Consider the following 26,990-nt stretch of genomic DNA (forward strand, 5'->3'; position numbering starts at 1 on the left):
TCTTTTCACCAACACTTTCTGGCACCTCTGTGAAGTATCAGAAGGCTGCAAGCATGTTGGTTTGTTTCTGTGTCTTCTATTCTATTCCAATGGTCTTCATGTGTATTATAATACCAATACCATACAATTTTGCTACTGTAACTCTATAGCATAATTTGAAACTGGGTATTCAATTTCTAGATAGGTGATGCCTCCTGTATCACTTTTCTTGCTCCAAATTGCTTTGGCTACTGTGGATCTCTTATTCTTCCAAATGAATTTAAGGACTTTTTTCCAGTTCATTGGTAACTGGATGAAATATGAAATATGAAATACTGGATGATATATATGAATATATGGAATATATATGGATGATGATATATGGAATATTGAATCCATCTATTACTTTAGATAGTATGGTCATTCTGACAATATTAATTCTGCCTATTCAAGAACATGAAAGGTCTTTCTGTCTTCTGATGTCTTCAATTTCTTTCTTCAGTGATCTACAGTTTTCATTCTAGCAATCTTTCACCTCCTTGGTTAGATTAATTCCACTTTTTGATTTGTTTTGTTTGAGGTTATTGTGAAAGTGGTGGTTTTGCTGAATTCTTTCTCAGCTGAATCACTGTTGGAATATAGGAAAGCTATTGATTTATGAATGTTGATCATGTATCTCTGCTATTTTACTGAATTTATTTATCAGCTCTAGAAGTCTTCTGGTGAAATTTTTGGAGTCTTCTATATATATAGGATCATGTCATCAACAAACAGATATTTTGACTTCCTCTTTTCCTATTTGTATCCCTTTAATTTCCTTCTCGTGTCTGACTGTTCTGGCTATAGAGTTTCTAGAACTATGTTGAATAAAAGTAGTGAGAGAAAGGATATCTTTGTCTTGTTCCTGATTTTCAATGAAAAACTTTCAGTTTTTTTTCCATTCAGTATAATGTTCTTTGGGTTTATCACGTACATCTTTGTAATGCTGAGGTAACTTCCTTCTATCCCTAGTTTTTCCATCATTATTAACATGAATGGTTGATGTATTTTTATCAAAAGCCATTTCTGTGTCTATTGAGATGATCTTATGATTTTTGTTCTTTAGTCTACTTAAGTGATGAACTATATTTATTGATTTGCATATGCTGAAACAACCTTACATCCCTGTGATGAAGCCTATTTGATCATGATATATTATCTTAATGTGTTTTTGAATGTGGTTTGCTAATGTTTTATTAAAGATTTTTGCATCTATGTTCATCAGCGTTATTGGTCTGTAGTTTTCTTTCCTCATGTGTCTTTTTTCGCTTTTCATAATCAGGGTTATACTGGCTTCATAGAATGTATTTAGGGGTATTCCCTTCCTTTTAATTTTATGGAATAATTTGAGAAGACTGGTGTTGGTTCTTCTTTAAAAGTTGGAAGAACTCATCAAAGAATCCTGGGTTTTTCTTAAAAAGCTTTCAATTGTTTTTTCAATTTCATTACTTGATATTGGTCTGTTTAGGTTTTCTATATCTTTCTGGATCAATTCAGGCAAACACTATGTGTCCAGAAATTTCTCAATGTCATCTAGATTTTCTTGTTTACTAGTATAAATTTTTTAAATAGTTTCTAATGATCCTCTGAATTTCAGAAGTGTCTGTGATGATATCTTCTTTTTCTTCTCTAATTTTGCTGATTTGGCTCTTCTCTTTTTTTTTTGGTTAGGTTATCAATTTTCAAAGAACCAACTCTACTGAGTTGATCCTGTATATTCTTTTTCTATCCTCAATTTCATTAATTTTTGCTCTGATCTTTATTATTTTCTGTCTTCTAATGATTCCACAGAGAAATTTTAAAACATAAAATTTCTTCCCTATTACCACTATTCAGAGTCAAACACTATACATTTTGGTGTTTCACATTTAAAAAAAAAAAAAAACTCTACATATAGTATACAGATACCTATTTCATAAAACTAAAATAGTACAGCAATTTATTTCAGTTTGTTTCTTTCATTCAAAAATATACTTGATAGAAAATTATAATTATATAAACTTATTAAAATTTTATAATTCTAACAATTAACATTCTAGAGAACCTACCTAACCATAACTAGAAATCATTAGAATATCTTGAAGTGCAATTACAGAAATCACAGATAGGAGACTGATATTGGTTCACAATTAGGTAAAACTTTCAAATAGAATACCAAGGGATTGGGAGCGTGACTCATGTAGAACACTTGCTTAGCATGTAGGAAGCCTTGGGTTCAATTCCCAGCAACTCACATGCCACCAAAAAATAAAGAAAGAATATTAAAGAAAAGCCCTCATCTTTATAATTTTGAAGTAATGATTACAACTCTCATATTATTCTAGATTATGATTATGATATTACTCTGACATATAAGTGCTGGTCTCATCATGATGTAGTTTTTGTTTAAGTGTTCCTAATTTCTCAGACTATAAGTTATGTTTATGAATAAAATAGGATCCTAAAACAGACCAAATTCTCCTACCTATCACCACCAGCCTATCTAACATCCTCTAGGCTAAAAGTACCAGCTAGGTACAGGTGCTCCTCAAGTCAATGATTTTTAATATTATTTTAAGAAAATCTTGTACTTTAAATCTATTCCTTGTCCCCTTGCTATGTTTTCCTGGTGCCTTTAGAAGTATATTTCAATTGGAGGTGGGGGGCGGGGTTTAAATGTGTGTGTGTGTGTGTGTGTGTGTGTGTGTATACACACACACAAAAAAAAATAAACAAACAAACAAAAAAACCATGCATTAGGAATAAGTCAAGAGGCTCGGGTTGTGGCTCAATGGTAGAACATTTGCCTCACATGCATGAGGCCCTGGGTTCAATTCTCAGCACCGCATATAAATAAATGAATAAAATAAAGGTCCATCAACAACTTAAAAAAAAAAGTCAAAAACAGAGAAATAAATTCCCATGATTCTCCAGGAGGGCTCTACTTCACCAAGCAAGGTGCTGCTTACCTAACAATTAATTTTAATATTGTAGCAGGAAATACTTTTTCCTTTACTTTTTAATCTGGGAACAAGAACAAATCAAGTAATAGAATGTCAACATTAATATAAGGGGAGACCAAAAAAAATGACTTAATAACACTGCAGCAGGATTAATATTGTACAATAGATCATGCAGCCATAAAACTCTTTTGACAAATTCATTTTTGTATCACTGTATATTTCTACTAATAGGGCAGGGCATATCTAAAAGGCTATTAATACCTACTGCACAATGTCGATCAAATTACACTGAAGGAGAAGCATTTAGCAGGCAATAGGAGAAGAAAGAGAACTGTCCTCACCCATCTGCAGCTTGCATTTAAATACAGAATAGAGAATAAGGCTGAGTGATTTGAAACAGAAGGCTAACACTTAATTGAAATCAAATGGTACAACTCAGAATATGGGTTGATGGTCACCAAGAAATCTGATTCTATTTTAAGACAAGGAATTAAGCCTGAAAAATAGCAATGATAGGGAGAGATTCTACTGCAATAGATTGAAACAAGGTACCAAATCAGTAGACCAAATAGAGGGATTCTAGTCTAGTCTAAATCAAAAGAAGATACCTGGACCTTATACAAAATGTACAATAAAAATAACTTCTGTTTCCAGGCTTTAAGGGAAAACATTTATTCTCCTGCCTGAAACAACCAAATAACCCAGACAAAAATGCATGAATTTTTAAATCTCTGGACATCTGGGGGAAAAAAGGACAGTGATCCCAGAAAGATGGAAAACAAAGAAAACCAATCCTATAACTGTCTCTCCATGAAGAGTTTTCAGGTTGAGGGGAAGGGAAGGGAATCGGAGATGGAGCTCAACAGTAGTCCTAGCTTCGTGGGCAAGGAAACTACATGCAGCTACAGTTCAGGTGGGTCCTATACCTGGCTTAATGCTCTGCTCTTGCCATAGTAAAACTCTTAATTTTTGAGAAAGGAGCCTACAATTTCATTTTACACTGGGATCTACAAATTATATGGCTGGTCCTGCCCAGCAGATGCCCTGAGCTGAGGAAATGACTGAGTCTGGTGAGAACAAAACAGCTAGAATTCATAGAACAGAATAAGAAGCAAGAGCTGTCTACGGGTAGAGTATTAAGCAGAGTACCGATCAATACATTCATATGAAAAAACTTCAGAGGTCAGGAAAAGACCCATCTGAAAAACTTAACAGGAATAATGTCTCAACAGAGCCTGCTCCCAAAGATCAGACTAAAAATACCTGTAATTTAAGGACTCTGGGTAGAGTACTCAATAAGGTCTTACCAGAGAGATAAGAGAATAACTAACCCTAGACTAAAAATCACTTCAAATTCAACTTAAAAAAAAAAAAAAAAGAAAGAAAGAAAAAAGAAAATCCCCAAAGTAGGACTTGAAAAGATCAATTTGTTTCCAAGTACAACAGTCCTCTCCTATCTGCAGTTTTGCTTTCTGCAACTTTAGTTTCCAGAGGCTAACCATCATTTAAAAAGTATTAAATAGAAAATTCCAGAAATAAACAATTTCATATTCATATAATTTTTATCACAGTATATTGTTATAAGTATCTTATTTTATTACTATTGTTAATCTATTACTTTGCCTAATTCATAAATTAACCTTTATCATAAGCATGTCTATATAGGGAGAAAACACAGTATATGAATGGTTCGAATCTATCCATGGCTACAGAAAACCACTAAGGGTCTTAGAATACAAAAGGAGATGATGCTGCAACTTAACTGTACCCCAGAACAAAGCTCAATAAGATAAGGTAATAAAGTAACATTTAGCAACCAAGAAGGTAAAATTCACAAGACCTGGTATTCAAAGATACAATACACAGAAGAATGAGCATAAGGAGCCCAACAATAAAAGGCAACCAACCCAGAACAGACATGGATATTAGAATTAGCAGAAGAAGATATTAAAACAACAGAGAAGAAATTTGTAGGTTACCAATAAAGCAGAACTTAGGTGAAAATTTATAAATTTCGTTGGAAAATAAGGTATCAGCAGGGCACAGTGATGTTTGCTGTAATCCCATCAAACTCGGGAGGCTGAGGCAGGATCCCAAGTTTGAGATCAGCCTGAGCAAATTGTGAAAACCCTGCCTCAAAATGAAACACAAAATTAAGGACTGGAGATACAGCTCTCTGGTAGAGTGTCCCTGGGTTCAACCACTAATCCTGAAACATGAAAGAGAAAGGGACAGGAATATGGATTAAGGGTAGGGAAAACAGAAAGGGGATCATCAATAAACTAAGCTTCCACCTTAAGAAACTAGAAAATGAAGAACAAATTAAACGAAGAGTAAGAAGAAGAAAGGAAATGATAAAGATTAAAGTGAAAATTCCATAAAATAGAAAGCACAAAAATAAGAAAAGCAATAATATTAACAAAAAGCTGGTTCCTGGAGATGGGCTGGTTCTGTAGATAAACATTTAGCCCAAGTGACAAGGGGAAAAAAATAGAAAAGGTACACATTGTCAATATCAGATATCAGAGGTAACTTCATTACAGTCTGGAGATTGTAAAAACATAAAGAAATATTATGAACTTCATGCCTTAAAAGAATAATGGATTACAACCAAATGGGAATTATCTCCAAAATGCAGAACTGATTTAAAGTTCATAAATCAGTGTAATTAAATTACCATATTAACAAATTCAGAAAAACCATATGATCATCCAATACATATAAAAAAGCATTTACAAAATTCAATATTCGGTCTTGATTTATAAAAAAAAACTGTCAATAAAATAGAAATAGCAGGGAATTTTCCACAACCTAATCAAGCACACATATGAAAAGCTATAGCTAGCCTCACATTTACCAGGTATCTGACTAGACATGAAAAAGTGATACTGCCTTATTTTTATTGTTAAAACTTATTTTAACTTATTTTTATAGGCATCATAATAGAACATTCAAGGAATCAGCAATAAAGCTACTAGAACTAATATTAAGCTTACCCAGGTGCCAGGATACAAAAACAATGTAGTAGCCAAACAGAAACAGGAAAATCTTAAATTCCCTTTAAAAATAGCACCAAATATATTAAATGCTTAGAAATATGATGACAAATGTGAAAGACCAATACAACAAAGACTACAAAATATTGTTGAGAAAGAGGTTTAAATAAATGAAGAAAGATCTCTTGACCATAGATTGAAAGACTCAGCATTGTTAAGGTGCCACTCTACTGAGCTGACATACAGATTCACAGCAATCCCTATCATCAACCCAGCAAACTTCTTTGTAGAAATTGACAAACTAATTTGAAAACTCATAATGAAATGGAAAGAACCTAGAATAGCCCAAACAATTCTGGGGAAAAAAAAGGATGCATAAGTTGAAATAAATAATTATTGATGCCTGATTTTAAGAATTATTATAAAACTTCAGTTATCAAGAGCGAATGGTATTGGCATAATGACAGACAAAAAGAGTAACGTAACGTATCAGAAAATGCAGTCCAGAAACAAACCCCACATATAGATGAACAACTCCTTTTTGGACAAAGACATAAAACTTCTTAAAGAAAACATAGGAGAAGTATATTTAAAAAAAAAAAAAAAAAAGATACACTGAACTTCACTGGAATTAAGCTTCAAGCTTCCATTCTTTGAAAATCATCATTAAGAGAAATATCAACCAAAGAGTGTTGCAAAAATGTTTGCAAACATGGGGGGGGGGATCCAGAATATTCAAAAATTACTTTAAAATGTCATTAATAATAAAATGAACAACCCAATTTTAAAATGGGCAAAAAAGATTGACATTCCACCAAAAAAGATACATGAATGGTATATAAGTGCATGAAAAGCTACTTGATATTATTAGAAGAATGCAAATTATGACCACAATGAGACACCAAAACATACATACTACAAGACATAAAATTAAGGAGAATGACCAAGCCAAACTGTGGGGAAGATACAGAGGAAGTGGAACTCCTATTTACTGCTCATAGGAGCATATCACAGTATAACCACTTTGGAAAAGATTGTCAGTTTGTATAAGTTAGTCATTCCATTTCTAGGCATTTACCCAAAAGAAAATGACTATCATATAAAGACTTGCATGTGAGTGTTCACAGTAGCTTTTTTTGAAATAGCCAAAACCTGGAAACAATCAAAATGCCCATCAACATATAAATAAGCAACCTATGGTAATATTCACACAACGAATGCTATTGTATTAATCCATTTTCTGTTGCTATAACTGATGTTAATAAAAGAAAATGAGGTTTACTTAGCTTACAGTTCTGGAGGTTGAAAGCCCAAGATGAGGTGGCCCCCATCTATTGGGTCCCTGGTCAAAGTTGGGTAGCAGCATACCACATAGCAGATAACATCATGTGGGAAAGGAGTGAAAGGGACAAGTGAGTAAATATATATATAGTCAAAAGATTCAGGGGAGATGGTAGGCTCTCTTATAGGAACCTATTCTCATGGAAACAAATCCACTCCTCAAGACCAGCATTAATCTATTCCAAGGGTGGAGCCCCGGGGACCTAATTACCTTTCACTATGTCTATCTCTAAAGGTTCTACCACCTTAACACTGACAAGCTAGAATCAAGCCTCCAGCAATAGCGGACACACTATCTATTTTCAGACTGTAACAACTACTTAACAATCGGAAGGAATGAACTGATATAGGCAGCAATATAGATGAAATCTATATTGTCAGAAGCCAGACTCCCCCAAAGAAGAGTATATGCTGTGTAATTCTATTTATTTAAAAGCAATAGAAAATGCAAATTAATTTTTAGTAACAAAAAGCAGATCACCTTGATTGCCTGAGAGGAAAGTAAAGCAAGGGTGGCAGAGAGAGATTATAAAGGGCTGAGAGAAAATACAGATGATGACTATGCTCACCATCTAAATCTGATGATTTCACAGGTGTATATAAAAGCACTTCTTGAATAAACACAGTATCCTTCAAAAATCTCCTTTGTGTTTCTGCATTACAACTACAAATGCTTTTATATTCAATGAAATGTTCTGGTAAGTCCCTCTGCCAAGTTTATCTTCCTATAAGCCTATTTATCAGTTGTGGATTAATCTAGGTTATATAGAGAATAAGGGTACTGGTGCTATAGGTAAGACCCTATTTATAAAAGACCAAATTAGCCTTCACTTCACAGCACCTGCTAAAAAACACTATTCTGATTCACAAAATGAATCTGAATGAAACAGTTATTTCTCTTCATTACTTAGACTTCACAAAAATAAGATTTCCTGCTGTGATAGTGCAAGGAGGAAATTGAGGCAACTTATAATGACGTCCATGGAAATGTGAGGCAACTGTCCATTAGTTCATGGCTAACTGGCCAGGGTCTTGGGCAAAGTATGCCTCATTTCACCCAATGTTATTTAAAAAATAACATTTTTGGGGTACACTAATTTATTTTCCTCTTGATCATTATTAGTTTCCCTTTTGATTAAATTTCAATTGACAACCTGAATTAACTTAATGATAATGACAAACTTTTGAGGTGATTGAGAGAGGAGCCTGTAAAACTATTTTACAAAATAAGGACACTACTTTAATAATGACATTAACTCCCTAATTCACCTACATATGAAATTTTCTTAAAGCACAGCATATTTGTGGGAAAAAAACTTTACAGAGAAAACAAGTTAAAAATGTAAAAGTAATAGGGTATGTGGAGTAGCCAAAAGAAAAACTATTTGTTGAGAAAAGGCAAAAGCTGCTACCTCTCCTTCAAGTTCAGCAATTCTAAATAAAGCAAAAGTTAATTATTTTCATGCAAATAGTAGGCAATAAACTCTCAGGTCACTAAAACTCTCTCTCTGAGATAGGGAACTAATCTAACCTATAACACAATATACTGGTAACTGTATTGCTCATCTAAGGATACAGTAAATTCTTCCTAAGTAGATGAAAAATAACATTGCAGAATTTTCCCAGATGTAAAACTAGGAAGGAATAGAGGACAGTTCTTAAATTACTGCACAGAAAAGTCAAGAAGACTGATTTAAAAAAAAAAAAAAAATCTGAATCCATGCAGTATTTAACCTTCAGCTTTAAAAAATATCACAAAACACAACCTTCAGAACATCTAGCTTAGTACTCAGTATAAAGCTGAAGAGGTGTGCTGGGTTTTTGTTTTTTGGGTTTTTTTTTTTGGGGGGGGGGTCCGTCATCACATGCAGCTATTTAGATTAATTAAAATGAAATAAAATGCAAAAGCCATTTCTTCAGTCACACTAGCCACATTTAAAGCTCTCAATAATCACATAGGGCTGGTACCTACAATACTGGATAGCACAGATTACATATATATATATATATATATATACACACACACATATATATGTATACATATACACACACATATATATACATATGCACACACACACATATATATATGTATATATATTTCTATCATCACAGAAAATTTATTAGAGATACTCCAGAGTACTCAATTTTAAAATATGATAGTGGCTCTCTTTCACAAACTTTCATCCTTAAGCTATTTTCATAAATGAGAAATGTAATACAGTTTTGTGAACCCAAGCTTTTCAAAGTTTAAGTTCTGAGACCACCAATGAAATGAAATTAGCTTCAAAAACCATTAACCTAGAAGAGAGTGCAGAATTTTTTAATCCTATATAATTTTCTTTATCTTAGGGGTATTTAACTATCTAAAAACTACCATCAATAATCTATGGTACTCAAAGTTGTTATGCCCCCTTTGAAACATTTGAAGACTTACAGAAAACCATGAGAGTTTCACCAAATTAGCAAATGAGAGAAATATGAGAAAGCAAAAATAATATATATAGTGACATGGTATCTGATAATTTTGACAAATGAACTCAGGCAAGGAAATGCCAACAAAATTAAGTGCAAAGTTTTTTTCAAAATAATTTATCACTTTATTAATAGATGTAAATGTTGAACTGCATTAATAATTCAGATAAGCAGAATCTTCACTGAAGCTGTACATTACTGACTTCACAGAACTTGTCTTTAGTTGACTTCTAACAACACTGCTCTAATCCTAGATTACAGTCAATAGTAAAGATGAATATTATTTGTCACTTGCCTATTTTACTTAAGTCTCTGCCTGCCAAAATAAAACCCTGCCCTGTTTATCATAAATAATAAGGCCAAAAACCTTAAAATGAAAGGGCAAAAGTATAACACCTGATCTAATTAACAATGTACTAATAATATAATCCCATTCAAATAAAATAATAGCTATTGTGACTGTTAAATGTTTCAAGTCATACTTGGTATGTCCTAACTCTTTACAAAGTCTCAAAAAAAAAACACTCTTGAAATTCATATACCTGCAAAAATCCAAAAATGTTGGGCAGCCACATCTGGTATTTCAATACCATATCTAATGTTTATCATACATCGGGAGATGTATTTTTATTAAGAAAAGAGTCATCGATTATTCCTGGAACCTCATAAAGGCAAAGACAAACACAGAATGGCTGACAAAATAGAAAGATCAGCGTGATGAATGAATATTGTTAAAGAGAGGTTTATGTGCTAAACCCAGCTTTATTGTGGGTCCTCTGTGTGCAGCTTGAGAAACAGCTGGTGCCTCAGTCATCTTAGAAAAGAAAAGAAGGGTACTGTCCCTCATGTGGTAAAACAGCTTGATCCTATCAAACCTAGCAAATTGTCATTAGGTTAAAAACAGAAGGGAGGCTGAGTTCAAAGGAGGGGGGCGGGTACACTACTCAACTTTGGTCTTCCATTTTTTCCTTGAGAGGCAACTATTTAATAAGGAAAAATTAGAAGAGTGAAGCAAATGCAATATGAAACTCTTGTTTCTGCCATGAAGCCAGAGGGAAAATAATGCAATATGGGAAACAAATATTGTTACTTCAGGAAAAAAGTAAGTAACTTTCAGAAATAAACATGAGATGATGACTAAAATGAATCAAGAAATTGGTCCACTTTAGAATAACTTGACAACATGAGGAAGTATGCCTGAAAACTTCAACCACCCATCAATAACAAACTTGAAATTGTTCACCTTGCTACTCTACAGTCAAATCAACAAGTATCAAAAGCAAATGTTTAGTCTCAACTTGTGAGATACTAAGCTAACCAAGAACTCATTCCCACACACAAATACACAAAACAGCATTTCATTCCTCTATAAATTGTGCTTGAGCGTATACAGTGAGAGAGCTGTGCATTAACTGCAGTAAGGCTGAGGTCCTGGACGGTTGGGGGGGCGGGGGCAGAAATCACATAACCTGAGTTGTAGATTACAGGTTCAATAAGAACTGCAAAAGTATTCTACTCAACATAAAGTAATAGTGAAGTGAGTGAAGATTAAAAGTTAAACTCAAGTGAAACAAAAATATTCCGGATATTAGCATCATTCAGATCTATATGTGAACACACACACGTTTATCAAAAAACACAAATTACAACATAAATCCAAACTTTCAATGCACATTATTAAGAAAGACTGAAGAGGAATCGGAGTCTTAGAGCAGGGAATTTATGAGGTCCTTTATGAGGTCCCAGGAATAATTGATGACTCTTTTCTTAATAAAAATACATCACCAGATGTATTCTAATCCTTTTCCAAATCTTCTATTTCCTATTCTGAAATTTATGTAAAGACCTCTGACCTACTGGGTCCTAGTCCTTAGCAATAATATACTAGGTAATACTTGCCATAGAATCAAATTCTAACATACAGTTACTGGTATGGTTTCCTCTGGCCTCACAAGACCAGAATAAATAGGACAGAGCCTTAGTATGCAAAATCTTTTATGACTTTCAACTTTTACATAAATTTAAACTTTCCAAAACTGTAATAATAATGCAGAGAACTTCTGTGTGCCACTTTAACTGGATTTACAAATGGTTCTCATTATTAAGTTTTTGGATTTTGGTTTCTTTGTGGCACTGGGTATGCTAAACTAAGCAAGTGCTATACCATTAAGGTACATCCCCATCCCAGAAAATCTGGCACATTTTTGATTCCTGACCTATATGTTTTTCTTCAGGAAATGACTTCACATTCTAACAAGTCCTCTAATTTCTTTGACTCTAATAATACTATATTTATTCAATAATTACAAGGGGATTTGATGTTTCCTGAGAAAACCTCAAATTCTAATTTACTAAATGAGGTTTCCATCAAAGAAGTGATTTCTCTTAGATATTCAGCGTGCAAATTAACTCCCAAATGACTGAATTAAGATACAGGACAAAAAAATTATATATGAATTAATCACCCTTCTTTCTCAATATTGTGAGTTATTTTGCACAACTCACTTGATTACCCAGTAAATCTTTACCTTGTTTGAAACAAAAAACTTCAAATAGCATATAGTTTAACTGAACTGAATTACATCATTAAACATCTTAGGGGTAGGATGTCATGATAGCTCCAAATTACTGGTTATAGTCTAGGGGTATTTCAAAAACAGAGCTACAATAAAATTTTTTATCAATTTTTTATCAATCTTTTATCAAGAAAAGAGAAAAGAAGAAAAAAAAGAAAATAGAAAAGAAAAGAAGAAGAGAAAAGAAGAAAGGGGAAAAAAGAAAGAGGGAGAGAGAGCAAGTAAGTAGTCTTGAGCATGTGTATGTGTTTTCCCACTGTGAAGAGATTTCAAACCTCCCTCTTAGGTACATATTAGCCATCTTTCCCATGTACTTTTCCCCTGGAGCAGCACATACCAAATGTAACTATTCCCAGTCCCCATCATATCTCCTTAGCTTCAGGCCTCCTACTGATTTCCTGTCAGATGGTCTGCTTTTTTAAGCCCTTCCAAAGAGAAGTCTCTGTATCTAGTATGCCCCACCCAACTCTTCACCTAGTTTCCCTTGTTGACTATCTAATAACCTACCATGGTGAGGCCTAGTTCAATTAGTCCTTGCAGTTAATTTTTTTTCCTCATTTTTCCCCCTTTACTCACTGCCTACATACTTCATTCTACATCCTCTGCAGAACAGTAAGACTTGTTTTTCTTTTAAATCTCTAATGAGACTTCTAAAGACAACCCATTAAGTCCCAATTTCTTGTCAAAGGAACGATTACAGCTCTGAAATCATTTATGCAATTCAAATTTTGACCCAGACTAATCCCAGGAAATGTTTTTCACTCCCGTTTAGATATTCTAGTTGGCACTCTCTGTTTAGAAAACTCAATCTTTATGTTGCAGTTTACATAGCAGCAAAAAAAACATCAAAATAAGGAGTTCGAGGGGCTGGGATTGTGGCTCAGAGTAGAGCGCTTGCCTAGCATGTGCAAGGCCCTGGGTTCGATCCTCAGCAGCGCATTAAAATAAATAAATAAAATAAAGATATTATGTCCAACTACAACTAAAAAAAAAATTAAAAAAGGAGTTGGAGATGTGGCTCAGTGGTAGAACACTTGCCAGGTTAGCATGAGGTCCTGAACCCCATAGTGGAAAAGAAAAGAAAAGGAAAGGAAAGGGAAAGGAAAAGGAGAGAAGAGAAGAAAAAAGAAGGAGAAAAGAAAAGAAGAAGAAAGGAAAAAAAGAAAGAGGGAGAGAGAGGATTGTGCCAGTATAATAAAGTAATTTTAAAAATTCACTTGGGAGCCCATGTGTTCTTAGGAGAAGGGTCTCTAAATTGAAAGAAAGAGAAACTATTATCTGGAATGGGAAGCCCAAGATAAAGAAGGAAAAACAGGGCATCCACTCAGGGGAGGAGGCGGTAACAGAGACGAAAGATTTTGCCAAGGAATTAAGGATAATGGATGCCAGGTTTCTCATTGTAGTAGAAGAGCATCATAAAATAATTAAGAAAAAAAAACTAAAATGAATCCTATGGTACTGGATGGAAATAAAATCATCTGTATGAATTCACAATTTTCAATACTTCATCACAGACATAAATCTAGAGGTAAATGTAACCATTTCCACTGAGAGGCTCTGGAAGCAACAACATTCCAACAGTAAAGTGCACTCTAAGTCACCCAAATCTTGGCTTTTAAACACCTTTTTCCCACTGAAAACAGCCAGGGTTCCTTGGGAAAATGACTGACTACCCAGGATTGGGGTAGGGAAAGCATAAGATGAGACTAGAACATCTTGTGGCAGAATGCAAGAAAGGAAGAGTGACAGGGATATGTCATAATAGACACAGATATGGTACAGAAAGGGTTTCCACAGATCAAATCTGGAATAATTTGAGCATTAAAATAGATAATGGTAATAGAAGAGTAAAATCCAGTAAATAAAATAGAAAATTATAAATCCAAATTGTTATGGTCTGGATGTGAGGTGTCCCCCGAAAGCTCATGTGTGAGACAATACAAGAAAGTTCAGAGAAGAAACTGTTATGTTGTGAGAGCCTTAACCCAATCTGTGAATTAATTCCCTGGATAGGGATTAACTTAGTGGTAACTGAAGCGGTTTAGGATGTGGCTGGAGGAGATGGGAATTGAAAACCTGGCTTTGGGGTATATATTTGTATCTGACAAGTGGAGACCGACCCCCCTCCCTCTCTCTCTCTCTGTCTCTCTCTCTGTCTCTCTCTCTCTCTGCTTTCTGATCATTATGCAAACTGTTTCCCTCTGCCACACTCTTCCTTCACAATGTTCTGCCACACCTCAAGCCCTGAGGAATGGAGCCAGTCTTTTATGGACTAAGACCTTTGAAACCCTGGACCTTCAAATAAACTTTTCTTCCCTAAATTTGTTCTGGTCGGGTCCTTTAGTCACAACAGCAAAAAAGCTGACTAAAACACAAATAGACACAAAACGAATAAATATCCCTACCCCTACACAGAGATGGGATATTAAGTTTTAAAGCACCTTCCCATAAACATTTATTAAAAAAAGAAAGAGCTGGGCATAGTGGCACATGCCTGTAACCCTAGCTACTCAAGGAGGCTGGAGGTAAGAGGATTCCAAGTTTGAGGTCAGCCTGGGCAACTTAGTAAGATCCTGTCTCAAAATTAAAATAACTGGGAAGGTAGCTCAGTGGTGGAGCACTCCTGGGTTAGATCCCCAGTACTGGGGAAAGGAGGGAGTGGGGAGGGGAAATAACTTTATAGAAATGAATGCTAGAAGATTTCATCTAAAAAAAAATGAAAATGTGGCCATCATTAGTAATGAGTCAAACCGAAATTGTATGTTATAAGATTCAATAAGAACATCAGTTATGTTGTTCTCCAAAGGAACATAATAAATCATAAGGAAATAATAGATAAAACCAAAATCAAAGAAAATTCTACAAAATAACTTACTTGTAATCCCCAAAAGCACCAAATTCATGAAAATCAAGAAAAAATTAGGGAACTGTTCCAGAAGGAAAGAGATTAATATTATAAGGTCATATGCTATAAAATACATACTGGGCTAACTGGGAAAAAAACTGAATAGGGTATAAAGATTAGATGGTAGCAGTGTATCAATGTTAATCTCCCAAGATTTTGACCACTGCACTGGGGGGTCGTGGGGAGGGGAGTGTCGGGGATTGAACCTAGAGGCACCTAACCACTGAGCCACTTCCCAGCCCTTATTATTTTTTATTTTGAGATGGGGTGCCGCAGTCTAGCTGGGCACAATTCAGGAGCCACTTGTCAAAAGAAACGAACTTTATATTTAGAACACACACACCAAACAAAACAGCTCCTCAGGAAAACCTTCAGAGCCCAACTGCCACCGGCTTCCCACAAGCCTCTCAACCTCCCCAACTCCTCCTGCTCTTGAGGCAGATTGGCTGGGTCGCATGGGTGGAGCCAAAAAAAGTCCCCCAATGAGCAGCTCCATGGTCTGAAAGGGCAGGGAAACAGCCCAATGAGCATCACCGCAGAGGAGCCAATCAGTTGGCAGCTAGAAGTTGCTGGGGCCGCTGTGAGCCAATCATCAACTGGCAGCTGGATTTTGCTGGGGCCCCTTCGGCTGTGGCTCTCAACAATGGGGTCTCAACAAGTTGCTTAGGTTGGCTTTGAATTTGCAGTCCTCCTGCCTCGGCATTGCCCTTTTGCATGATGTTCTACCTCATCTTGGGTCCAGAGCAGAGGAGTGGGCTATTTATGGATTGAGACCTCTGAAACCATGAGACCCAAATAAACTTTTCCTCCTCTACATTGTTCTTGTCAGGTCTTTTGATCAAAGCAATGAAAAAAAGCTGACTAAAAAAAGGAATGATGGAGCATATGGTTGGCAACCTACTCTCAAAAATGATTCCATAAAAAAAGTTTTTTGTGGGCTGGGTTGTAGCGCAGTGGCAGAGCACTTGCCTAGCACATGTGATGCACTGGGTTCAATCCTCAGCACTGCATAAAAATAAATATACAAAATAAAAGTATTGTGTTTTAAAAAAAAATTATTTGGGATTTTTTTTTTGGGGGGGGGGGTAGGTATTGGAGATTGAAACCCGGGGTACTTTACCACTGAGTTATATCCCTAGTTCTTCAAATTTTTTATTTTGAGATGGGGTCTTGTTAAGTTGCTGGGGCTGGCCTTGAACTTGCAGCCTTCCTGTTTCAGCCTCCTGGATTGTTAGAATTACTGGTATGTATCACTGTAACCAGCCATGGGTTTTTTTGTTTTTGTTCTTTTAAAGATGAAAAAAAGAAATCAACTTAGGAGTCTGGAAAACCTATATTCAAAATCAGGTTCAGCCTCTTGCAAGTATAAAGCCTTGAAGAGAATGTTAATCCCTCTAAACAAAGCTCTGTTTGTTCCATTAAGTAATGGGGATCAATCGGTGGTGAGTTAGGTGATGTTTTATAAGACACCTCAGCACAATGCTTAACATTAATATATGCTTTTTAACTGAAAGTTATAATTTCTCTGAAGACAAAATCAGATGTTTCATTTCCACTAAAATACTTGACCAATCCTGTCCACAAGAGGCATTATAGACTTTCAGCCATCAAGTACAACTGCCATTTCTAAATCCTACTGTGAACGATTCTATACCACAGATTCATGGTCTGTTTCTGCTTTTGCACAGAAGGAAATTCCAAAGGCCAAGCTCCACTGTCTATGCTTCCCCTTCATCTACAACCACACAGTCTAATTTAAAGTTATGTTTTAGTCATCCTTAAAGTTATTCTGGCCACATGCTTCACCTTAGTCCACAAGGTAGTATAGTAGTACTTAGATTCCCACTCTCTTAATACTTTAAAAAACTGATTCACATCCAAGGCAATGCATGCTTATATGGCCTTCAGGGAGTAGAGTTTTCTTATTTCCAAACTGAAAGCAATGAGGAAAGAACTGCACAACACAAAGGAAAAGGATGATTTTTATCACCAGTAAGCAACAGAATGACAATCATATAAGGAAGGCATTTAGAAGCCTCAAATGACCCTCGTACATCTTCCAGAATCAAGAAATGGATTTGAAATGTTGCTACTTAATATAAATGTTATTGGAATAGTTCTGTTTTATTTCCCAACTATATTTTGCCTTGTACAAGACTGTACATATACATTAAAATAGTGTAACTCAAGTTCAGTCCATATATCAGTGCCACCCTGCAAACTGTCACTGATCTATAATAAGAGAAGTAGAGAAATCAAGGGTAAAAATTTACAAAATTTTATAATAACCTAAAAGAATACCTATGTTCAATATAATATGATAATTAAAGAATAGGATTTATATTTTGCCTTTATTGTTACCAATTCTTAATCTGGTAATATGCTTGATACACAATATCTTATTAAATCCTCATAGCGAGCCAAGTCCTACTACTATTCTCATTCTCCAGATGAGGAAACTAAGGCTCTGAAAGGTCATATAACTTACCTAAGTTTCAGAGTAAATGATATGCCTGACTTCTGAATCAAAGCCCTTAATCATCAAGCCACAGGATCTTGAAAACTACATAAAATAGTTAGAAAAAACTGTCAACTTACTTAGAACTTACAGGAAAAAGAATTTTTGAATGCATGATGAATCAGTTGCTGTTCAATGAATATGGGTATTTGGTTCAGTTCTATGGTATGTAAGACAGAAAGTAATAAAGATGGCTAGCTATCTCTTAGGGACTGTGCAGTCATCCATACTGTTCATGCTTCTGCTTTGTTCTTTCTGGCAAGGTTTCCTCTGCTTCAAACTACACACAAGCACAGAAGACCCAGCCAAAACATACCTATGTATTACCATTTAAATTTCCCTCTATGTCTATTAAAAGTACACATTTCTCCAAAATACCAGAGATTATGGGTAAGCTACCTCAAGAGTCAGGCACCTCAGAGAACCTACCTACAAAAGTTAGAAGTCATACTACCTGATTCTTGAGAAGATGGTAATAGTGTATAAGGTTTGAGTAAAGAGTTGACTCAAGGGTTTTGTTTTACAGGAGTTAGTGAAAAAGAAGAATAGAACAAAAACTGTGGGGAAAGGGAATGGAACAGAAGGAAAAACAGAACTGTAACAGAACAAACAAAAAATGGAAGGATTTTAATGCATGGAACACTGGCTGAAGCCAAAACTTTTTGACAATTCTTCTAGGAAAGTAGGATTTAGAAAGTAAGAGACTTTGGGGCTAGAGGTGTAGCTCAGCTGTGGAGCACCTGCCTAGCACATTCAAAGCCGTGGGTTCGATCCTCAGCACCATATAACAATAAATAAATACAATAAAGGTATTGTGTCCAACTACAACTAAAAAATAAATATTAAAAAAAAAAGAAAGTAAGAGACTTTGTAACTGAGATCTTGGGAATACTACGGGAAGATAAGCACTTAACAGCTACCTTGTATACCCTGCATTACTCACTGATCTTGTAGTACAGAAGAATTCTATACCCAATAAAGAGATCACAGAAAGATTTGACAGATCAACAGGGAAACTTTATTAAATTCTACATTCAGGGAGAAAACAGCAGAACGTCAAAGAAAAGGACTTTGGAATGAAGGAGGCTATCCATTCAGAAGCAGACTAGCAAACATTATAGGGGAAACTTTTAGAATTGTCAGTGAGGCAGGAGTGAAGCCTAAGAACTAGAAATAAGTGATAAATTTAATTTTGAAGATGGAGGTGAGTGAAAAAGAACTCTTAGGATAGATGATTAGCATATAACTTGGAACTCAGTAAAAACCTAGATAAGAGAATTTTGTGCACCTAGAATGAAGCAAGTAAGAGAATATGTCAGCCTTTCTCAAACTTTTAGGTAAAAGGAAAGGCATGCACATGGGAAGATAGCTTCAAGGTTCAGAGATAGTTGTTTGAATGTCAGCAGAGTACATGCTAAGAGGATATAATTCATGAAGAGTGAGCAATTCTGCAAAAGGAAGGAAGTTACAAGCACAAGTAAACATCCACAGACGGAAGGTGTATGTGAATGTGTGCTGGCAACAAAGACCTGAAACACTCATCTCATTAAACATTTGGCATTCGGGAATTTGACATTTGGGGTTTTAGGGTTCACTGCATATAATAAATGATTTTGCTAAATATGAATTTGAATTGTCTTTATTGCAGGACAGCTGTGCCAACTTGAGTTCCTAGGCTGGTAAGTGAGCCTAAGAAAACCAGCTTAGTATAGTTTCATAGTTTTTATTTAACACAGAATCTCAACATGTACAGTATTACTGTCCCCCACTTTAAGCTAAGAAAACTGAGAAAAATAGATGCTACTCTAATATCTTGAAGGTTTCAAAACACATCTCCCACAAATTTCAAGGATTTACTGTACAGTTATTTCAATATTTATGCCTATTCTCCCAATTAGACTTTAAAAGGTTCTGTGAGTAGGGAATAAATATTTCCTTTCTCTACAGTACTTATTGTAAGGCAATAAAAATAGTAGACATTTAAGAAAATTATCTTTAAACAAATGCAATTTATGTTCATAAAGCACTCATTCTCAAGTTTCAGATGCCCAGGTTTAAGTGACCTCAAGAAGAAAATAGATTAAATTAGAAGACTGAAGAACTTGCCTCTATTTAGTCTCAATTTAATTCTAGGTCTAGTCTCAACTTAGCAGAAAAACTCAAAATACAGGCACAACTAGAAAGCAGCTCCAGAAAATGTTTTCTATGAATCAAAGGTTCACATTTATATTTATATATTTCACCATTTCCATGAAATTACATCCATTTCTATCCATAATATGCATCCATATCATTCAAAATGACATTATTTGAATGGTGAAACAACACAGATGAACTACTACAACCAATAGAAAATACATGATTACGGGTAGGGATGTGGCTCAGTGATGAAGCACTTGCCTGACATGCGTGAGGCCCTGGGTTCAATCCCCAGCATTGGGGGGAAAAAAAAGAAAACCATGGTATGTTAACTACTTTAAAAATGTTTAAAGTAAAACTTAGTTTTCAACACTGCATACATAACAACAGCAAGACAGAATTCCGGGACTTGTGGCCATCTATGAGATTCCAAGCTAACATTCCTATTCTGATGAGTTCAGACTAAATGCCTTTGCAGAGACCCATCACTACTATGGAGAAATTGCATTAATAATAATGTTCAAACATTTTATATTGCTACACATGAATGTCACAGGACTAAACAGAAGCTTGATTTGTGCACTGCTGTATTGTATTAGGCTATGCTGCATCACATTGGTTAAAACTGCAGCACAAAAGCAAAGTCTGGCATTTAAGATAATTCTGAAAGTAAAATGGGACTCATTATTCCATTCTACTCAGGAAGGACTTAGCTCTTTAATTCTTCACAAAGTAACCCTTTCACTAACACCTTTAACCCTTGGAACTAATTTGTTTAGTGCCAACAAATTAGCACTAAACCTGAGTAAAAAATTGATTTTAGAACAGTAAGAAAGATTTGGGATTCTGCAGCCCTTTAACCCTGCTTGTACCTTAAAGCTAAGGTTCAGGGTTTACCTTTGAGGATAAAATTATGGAAACCAGCCATCTTAAGGCTTGGAAAATACCTTGGGTAGGGGGGGAGCTTTGAAGAGAAATTTCACCATAATTCACATCTACCCATATGGAAATTCACCTTTGTTAAACATAAGTGAAATAAATATAAGGTACATTCACCTATCTGGGGGTCTTTAAAAGCCAAACAAGGCATCTTACAAGTGTGGAAGAAACTCTAATCCATATTTAACCAAAACTTCATTGTTAGAACGATGTCAGACCAATTTTGTTTCTAAATAAAAATCAATTCTAATTCTATCTTAAGTCAAATATTTAGCTCCCAGGACTGATAATTAGAGAGATAGTGATATAGCATGATTTTTAAAATTTTTTCACTTAATATTTCTCAGTAGACCTAAATGAGCAATTTTTCAAAACTATACTGAAACTTTACCAGTCTAAAAACACATGACTAAAAGAAGACGAACATTAAAAAAAAAATTCTGTGACAACTTTTCTGCTCATAATTATAAATTCTTCGCTCCAAGAAAAAAAAAATCAAAAATTTAATTTTGGTGCTCACTTTGGCAGCACATATACTAAAATTGGAAAGATATAGTGAAGATTAGCATGGCCCCTGAGCAAGGATTACACACAAATTCATAAAGCGATTTTTGAAAGACAATGAATGAATCTGACATAACTCTTCTATGTACATATATGATACACCATAGTGAATTTCAACATCATATACATCCACAAGACTGGGACCCTAATTAGAATAAGATATACTCCATATTTGTATAAATATGTCAAAATAGACTCTACTGTCATGTGTAACTAAAAAGAATTAAAACTTTTTTAAAAAATCTAATTCTGAATTCCACTGATTCAGTTTCCCTATCTGATTTGTATACAAGATTTCTGGACTGACTATAAGGAAACAAACCATACAGTATAATGCCCTATATGTCCAATACATAGAATATTTAAATTTTCTCCAAAGGCACAAGCATAAAATATCCCACTAGGAATATGTACCAGGATTGTGCTACCTTTCCTTATAATTTCAACCTATATACAATTTGCATATGAATAAAGTACTGACAAGTTTCCTACATCTTATCAACAACTAGGATATAGGTTCTACTACATTTATTAGGTAAAAAGCAGGTAGCAACTTTATTTGCATTCTATTCATTTACTTCAAACACATGCAACAATTTTCCCACATCATTTCAGAATACTACAGCCAAATTTTCTGCTTGAGTGAAAAACAAATCTAGACCACCTGTTACAGTCTGGATTTTAAATGTCCCCCAAGGGTCCACAGGCTCAAGGCTTGGTCACCAATTTCAAGGCTTGGCACTGTTAGGAAGTGAGGCCTATTAGAAGAAAGACTACTGGGGGGCATGCCATTGAAGGGAATACTGGGACCTGGCCACATCCTGTTCTTTCTGCTTCCTCACCACCATGAAATAAGTAGCTCTGCTCCACTATGCATTCTTTGCCATAATGCTCTGCCTTCACCACGGGCCTAGAGTAACAGGGCCAAGTGAACCACAGACTGAACACTCTAAAACCAAAATATACATTTACTCCTTATTAACTGATTTTCTCAGGTATTCTGTCATAGTAACAAAAAGCTAACAAACCACCCAGGATTGTTTACCAACTGCTTCTATTATTACACTGTGCTTATTAATAAGAAATAATGTAAATGCCTACAGGTTCATACTTTACCCAATGCCTCACAAAATTATTTGATCCTCACAGATCTCCTGTATGACAAGTTATCATCATCCTCACCAAACAAAACAATAATCTGAGAAATTTAAGCCATTTGACCAAGGTCACAATAATGAACAAAAGGAGGGCTAGAATTCAACAAATTAAAAAAAAAAAAAAAAAGGTATCTAGTCCAGAGCATTACAACAAAGGTATAATATATGGCAAAACATTTCCCTTAGAATTGGCAAGTGATGAAAAAAATAATTTGTTCTAGAGGGGTTAAAAATGTGTTTTTCCTGAAAGATGGAGGAAACTTGCTCAATACATAACAGAAAGACTATAATATAATATCATCTCAAACACAGTCATCAGTTCTAACAACATCAGACCTAGATTGCAACAGAGGGATAAGTGGCCAGGAAAGCCATAGGCCATTTTGTTTTTCTGAAATGAGAAAGATCTTCAGGGAAAGAAATTCCACAATCATTTGTTTACTCCCAGCAAATACTATGATCTTTAAGGACTGTTGGTTCTTATCTACAATTCTTCCTTCTTCCCCACTCTCCATCTTAAGGTCTGGTTTCCACACCAACTATTCTTAATGAAACTATCCTAAAGCAGAATTCTTGATTTGAAAGCTAGAGCCTCAATGAAATACATGAAACCACCTTGAAAATGTGTATAAAATTATAAGCACTTTCACATTCTGATGAAGTCACAGATTTCCTCAAATTTTGAAATGTTGGGACTCAAAAGATAAATACTGTTCTCTAAAGTTACAAATGAAAATATTACTTATTAAATATGATGATCATTATTCATTTATTTTAATATCTCTATCTCACTTGATATCATTTAACACTCAAGCTTCAAATCTTAAAATAACTTCTTTCTAAAATCTAGGTTACTGGTATCATCTAGCAACTGACAGTCACACCTCTGTGACTTGATATATCTACTTTTCTTTCCCTCTAGAACCTGAGCACTCCTTATGCTCTCTATATTACTTGCCTACATCAGTAATTCTCAAAGAGTGGTCCCCAGACCAAAACAGCACTTGGGAACTTGTTAGACATGCAAATAGCTCTGGCCCCACTCCGTGCTGACTACATTTTAAACTCCAGGGAATGGGCCCCAGCAATATGTGCTGTAACAGGATCTCCAGTTATGTGGGTATTTTAGAACTACTGCATAATAAGCCTAATTCTATTTTGCCTTTCAAACATTTAATGAACACCGAGTATGTGAAGGATCTCATTTTAACATGGAAATTTCAAAAACTGATTTTAGACCTTTCACACCGTTCCAAATTCTAAGTACACCACAGAATATATACAATTCCTACATTACCCAAACCAAAGTCATCAATACTTCTTCACCCCCAAACCATGCTCCCACCACAAATCAATATTCTTATCTGTTTAGCAGCTGAAAACCCTACAGTCCCATTTACTTCTTCCTCTTTTTTTGCATGTGACTTTCAATGAGAAACCAAAGACTCTTATCCCAGTATAATTTAGATTTCACCCCTTGTTCCCCATTCCCATAAGAACATCCTAATCTGGGATTTTATGATATCTACTGCACAAATCTAATTGTTAATTTCTCCAGAGACAAGTGGCAGAGCCAGAAATGAACCCAGAGGCTACATGATTCCAGAATCCAAGCTCTCACCTATTAAGTTACATTGTTTCCTTGGAGTATACTAAAGCACTGACATCATTTAACTCTCTAATTTTTAAAAAAATATTTTGCTTTCTAGTTGCAGTTGGACACAATACCTTTATTTTATTTACTTATTTTTTATGTGGTGCTGAGGATCAATCGAATCCAGCATCTGGCACGCGCTAGGCCAGCACTCTACTGCTCAGCCACAATCGCAGCCCCTTAACTCCCTATTTAACACATTAAGTGGCTTAAAATCGGTTATTAGTCCACAACAGAACTTACTACTTTGGATGAAAAAAAAATGACCCAAATAAGAGGGTCAATCAAAACTGATCCAGAACAGACAAACATTAGAATTAGCAGGCAAGGACATTAAAACATAGTGAATAACTATTCTGCCATGTTCAAAAAGTTGAACAGGAGATATAAAAGATATAAAGACTCAATCTGAACCTCTAGAGATGAAACCTGTAACTTCCATACTAAAAAATACACTGGATGGAATCCCCAGGAAATTAGAAATTACCGGACTGGTAAACATGAAGATGTAACAAAAGAAACTACCAAAAACAACAGAGAAACAAGAGGAGGATATAACAGCCTCAGTTAACTATACATAGGATAATTTCAAGTGACCCAATATGTGTGGAGGAGATTATGAAATGTGAAGAAATAACAACTGTAAGGTTTCATATTCAATGAAATGTATAAGAATAGCAGCCGAAGAATTTCTATGAACTGCAAGTATGAGACAGGCAGAAAATTACACCAAGGTACATCATAATTAAATCACCTGAAATCTGTCATAGAGAACACATTAAAGCACTCAGGGAAAAACATACCTTTTAAATACAGAAGAAGAAAAATAAGGACAATAGATTATTCATCGTAAACAATTCAAAAAAAGATAATGGACAACATCTTTTAAAATACCCTGGGGGGAAAAGACCAACTTATAACTGTATACCCAATGCAAATATTTTCAAAACAAAGGCTACAGGCTAAGCACAGTGATGACTTCTTTAATCCCAGTGACTTGGGAGGCTGAGGCAGGGGGATCATAAGCTGGAGGCCAGTCTTAGCAATTTGGCAAGCTCCTCCCCAAAATAAAAAATGAGAGGGCTAAGGATGTAGGCCAGTAGTAGAGTACCCCTCAGTTCAATCCCCAGTACCATCAAAAAAAAAGCAAAGCTAAATGAAAACTTCTTCAAAGTTTTAAAAACAATTTATCACCAGTGGTGTTCCATGATAAAAAATGATAAAGGAAGTTCTTCGATAGAATGAAAAATGATTATCCAATAGGAAGAGCAGTAGACACAGTTATTACAGTTAAAGAACTATAAGACTTTTTTCTTAATTCTCTTTAAAATATAATTTAAAAATAGTAACAAGGTAGTAAAAGTTTCATAAAATACACAAAAGCAAAATGTATGGCCATTGGGTATGTGGGAGACTCCCCGCTGAAGTTTCCATCTCCCGAGAATATCACGTAATCCCTTACCCCTCCTCTCCGAAGGATGCCAAGCAGAACAGCGCCAAATTCAAAGGTTTTCTCAACCAATCCCCGTGGAACACAGTGTCCTCTTGCTGTTCTTGAGTCACCCTGCCAATTGGCACCTGCCACATGGCCTACACAATCCTTCTTAAGCCGAAGCTTGCAAGCTCACAGCTCTCTGCCCTCTTCCTCTCTGCTCTCTGCCCTCTTTCTCTGTGCCCTCTTCCCTCTTCCTCTTCTTTCTCTCCTCTCTGCCCTATACTATAACCATTATTTGGATCCATAGAAAGGATTCTTTATATGGCAAACATGGTAAAGGATTATAAAGGATTCTTTATATGGATCCAAATAATGCAAAAGGTTATCAGATTTAAAAAAAAAAAAAAAAGTGAGATCCAACGTGCTTCCTAATAAGAAAAGCATTTATTTGTTAATTTATTTGGTAATGAGGATTGAACTCAGGGGTGCTTTACCACAGAGCTACATTCCCAGTCCTTTTTTAAAAATTTCAAACAAGGCCTTGCTAAATTGGTGAAGCTGAGGCTGACCTGGAACTTATGATTCACCTACCTCTTCCTCCCATGTACCCAGTATTATAGGCATGTGCCACCACACTGGGCTAAAATAATTTCTTTTTAATCGAACATATTTACAGGGCACACTATGATAATTCCATACCATCTTAACAAGTAATGATCTAATCAGGGTATTTCAATTTTCTTAAACATTTATCATCTTTGTGTTGGGAACCTTCAAACTCCTTTCTTACATGATTATTTGTTGTAGATTATAGTCATCCTCTTGTGCTGTAGAACATTACAATTTATTTACCCTCATTTTGGTACCCATAATCTCACTTCCCTTATTCCCTAGCCCACCATTTCTAGTCTCTAGTGACCACTATTTGACTACTTTATGAAATCAATTTTTTAGGTTCCACATGAGTGAGAACATATTCTATTTTTCTGCCTTATTTAACTCACTATCCTCCAACCACCCATGTTGCCACAAATGACAGAATTTCATTCCTTTTTATTCATGTACCACATTTTCTTTATCCATCTGCCTGCCCATGGATGAACACCTAGTTGATGCTATTATCTCTGCTATTGTGAATAGTACTACAACAAACATGGGAGTACACGTATCTCTTTGGTATACTGATTTCCCTTCCTTTGGATATATTTATCCAGTAGCTGGATGCCTAGATCACAAGCTAACAATGACAATTCACAGAATCCTGAGTCATAATGATAGCTTATAAGTCAGAAGTGAAAGTGTCTCAGTCAGTCACACAGAGCTCAAGTATTCCT

At 35.3% G+C, this 26,990-nt stretch overlaps 1 protein-coding gene and 1 pseudogene across 2 annotated transcripts in view; one reads left to right on the forward strand and one right to left on the reverse strand.

Moving 5' to 3' along the window:
* Positions 1–26,990, reverse strand: part of Zfand3 (zinc finger AN1-type containing 3) — a 336,281-nt gene that overhangs the window by 178,590 nt on the left and 130,701 nt on the right. The window lies entirely within an intron of this gene.
* Positions 21,359–21,459, forward strand: LOC143402728 (U6 spliceosomal RNA; annotated as a pseudogene).

This window comes from Callospermophilus lateralis, chromosome 6, assembly GCF_048772815.1.
Source record: "Callospermophilus lateralis isolate mCalLat2 chromosome 6, mCalLat2.hap1, whole genome shotgun sequence".
Classification (NCBI taxonomy): domain Eukaryota; kingdom Metazoa; phylum Chordata; class Mammalia; order Rodentia; family Sciuridae; genus Callospermophilus; species Callospermophilus lateralis.